Source organism: Salvia hispanica, chromosome 4 (genome assembly GCF_023119035.1).
Source record: "Salvia hispanica cultivar TCC Black 2014 chromosome 4, UniMelb_Shisp_WGS_1.0, whole genome shotgun sequence".
Lineage (NCBI taxonomy): Eukaryota > Viridiplantae > Streptophyta > Magnoliopsida > Lamiales > Lamiaceae > Salvia > Salvia hispanica.
In genome coordinates this window covers 42,178,513-42,181,521 of record NC_062968.1, presented here as the reverse complement: position 1 = coordinate 42,181,521, position 3,009 = coordinate 42,178,513, and positions in this window count along the sequence as shown.

Here is a 3,009-nt window from a genome sequence, read left to right as displayed (position 1 = left end):
TTGGTGTAGTGCACGGCCCGACTTGTTACCGGCGAATCGCTACCGCCGCTGCCATCCCCATCGCCGTCGCCACCGGCCCGCCCCCCACCGCCGTCGCCACCGCCCCTCCCCCCACCGCCGTCGCCGCCATCGTCTCTCCCCCCACCGCCGTTGCCGCCGCCCCTCCCACCACCACCGTTGTCGCCGCCCCTCCCACCACCACCGTTGTCGCCGCCCCTCCCACCACCACCGTTGCCGCCGCCTCTCCCACCACCGCCGTCGCCGCCAGATCTCGTCGGCGGGGTCTCCGGAAGGCCCGGACTCATCATCCCCATCATCTGCTCTAGTGTGAACCTATCGAAATCAGACAAGGGAGTCTGGGTGCGCTGGAAAGAGTGAGAAGGGGTATCCAGCCGCGGATGGTTGGGCGAGTCCATAGTGGGTCGATAATCCCCAAACGTCGAACGACCCAAATTCCTCTGATGAGAAGATTGAGCCCGATATTGGCTTTGTTGCCATGGCGGGGATGACGGTGACCACGCCTGGAATGGAGGGGGACTGGGACTCGATCCCCGGGGGGTGGGACTCGATCCCCACAGCTGAGATGGCTGGGAAGAAGGATAGTATCCATATCCCGATTCATCCGTGCCGGGTGAATCTTCGTCTCTCCCGTGCATCTCGGTAAAATCTAGGGTTTAGGGTTGTGAAATTGGGGGTGGAGTGAAAATGGGTGTGGAGTGGAAGACAAATTGGTGGGTATTTAATTTAAATGGGTGTGGAGTGGAATAAATTAAATAAAAAATCGAAATTAAAAAAAAAAAAAAAAAGGCGGAACCGGCGGTCCGCCGCGGCGGTGTCGCCGCGCAATAGGTAGGCGCGGCGACCGCCGCTTTTCTCTCTCCAGCGGCTCGTCCTCGCCGCAAAGCCGGCGCTACCCCTTCCGCCCCAACAAATTCGTCCGCCCCCGGGGTGAACGCGTCCGCCACTATACGCCGCCGCGGCGTAGCCGGGAAGGGGGCGGCCGGCGCGCCGCCCCTATAGTGGATGCCCTTATATTCTGGTAACTACCGCTACTGAATCTTTCATCTTTGTTATATGCATCTCCAACTTCAATTACGTTCTTTAAATAAATCTTCAAATAAATTCGCAAGATATGAAAATATGATTAAATGGGAAAATATTATTTCGAATATCTAATTATATAGAGTATAACATATTCTTTTTACTCCTCATAATTTCATCATTTCAATATTTAATTATCTCCGTCTGACTATAAGCTGAGTTGTACTCTCTTTATTACAAATAAGACACATATTGATATTACGGAGTACACTTTTTTTTATTTTGATATATTTTTATTTTTTAAAATAATAAAGTAATTTTCACTCTCTAATTAATACACCAATCACTTTTTTTCTTTTATATTAGAATATTTTATTCTATTTCTTTCTCAATTTAATATTATACCTACATTTCTTTCTCCATTAAACATATTAATCAACAACTCCTAAAATTCTGTGTCAGCAATAAAATTTGAGATCTTAGCTGGGATAAAGGGAATACTCTTTTTTGGGGTGTTCCATTATAAATTATAATAGAGTTATTTTATTTATTGTCAAAAAAACAATTGTACATCACATCTTTCTTACTTTATTCTCCCTTTATCTTTATACTTTATTCTATTCCCACTTTATTTTCTCTATATTTAACTCACTTAACATAGTTTTTAAAAATCTTGTGCCAAAAGAAATGTATCTACAGTAAGAGCATCCGCAATGGCAATAGGCCAGCCACAGGCTAGCCACTCTCTCTCCCTGCCACGTCATTAGCACTAAAAATCCACCTGCCATATCATCATTTTACTCAAATAGGCTAGCCTAAGGCCAGCCACATGCTAGCCGCAATAAAAATAATTCAAAAACAACTACATTTTACGCAATTAAATTTACGATAAATTACGGAATTAAATTTACGAGACATATACGGAAAAATGCATTCATTTCATTTAAATAAAAAAAAGATACATAGACAAAAAAAAGTACATAATAAAAAAAAACCGGGCTTCCACACACGAGCCCCGCCTCTCTCTACTCCTCATCGCCGTCGCCGCCGTCGTCGTCCTCGCCGCCGTTGCCGCTGCCACGCGGGACCTCCACATCGGTGCCATCTGAGCCCGCGTTTGAGCCCCCCATCAGTGCCCTCGTGGCATCCAAATATACCTGCATGCTGTCGAGCATCGAGCGAAGAAACCTCTTCTCCGTGGGGTCAGTTGCGGCCCTCCACTCTTGGAAGACCTTGTACATCTGTTCCCGCGTTTTTTGACTCGAGAATAAGGTGTACGCGCGTGGGGGGGTGCCGAGATGACCTCCTGGGGCGATAGGGGGGAGGATCCCCTTGCTGCCCGTTGCGCCCGCTTTTGGCCAACCGAGCGAGGGCGACAAGCAAAGGATGGAGCGGTCGGAAACTCTTCAGCATCCGGGGGGAGGTCGTGGGATCCGCCACTGCTGCCGCTGTAATCGCCGGAATAGTTCAGCTTTTGCTTCTTTGCCCACCCAGCTTCGACCCCCGCCCGAAACTTCTCGGAGTCCTTCAGCACCAGATAACATTCCCAGAAGATGAACTCCTTATAAGTCCCCTTCACGGGGAACTGACTCTCCGCTACCCTCCGGGCGTCCTCCTCAGTCTGCCCATTAGTCATCATGTGGAGGGCGTTGGTGTACAACCCCGAAAATCGGCCGACCGCAGCTTCCGACACTCCTCTTCACTGTAGTCCTTTCCGTGCGGGCAGTACCTCCTGTAGGCTGCTCTAATCTTAGCCCACATGTTGACGATCCGCTGGTTGTTCGCAACCAGCGGATCGTCGCAAACCGACAACCACGCCTTGGCCAGGGCGACATACTCATCCTCCGTCCACTTCCTCCGCGTGGGGTGTCGTCAAGAGCCGGCTGCGACGACTTGCCGACCACCTTGCTCTTCCCCTTAGTCTTCTTCTTCTTCTTCGGCGCGGCCCGTCCCTCTGGAACGGGAGTG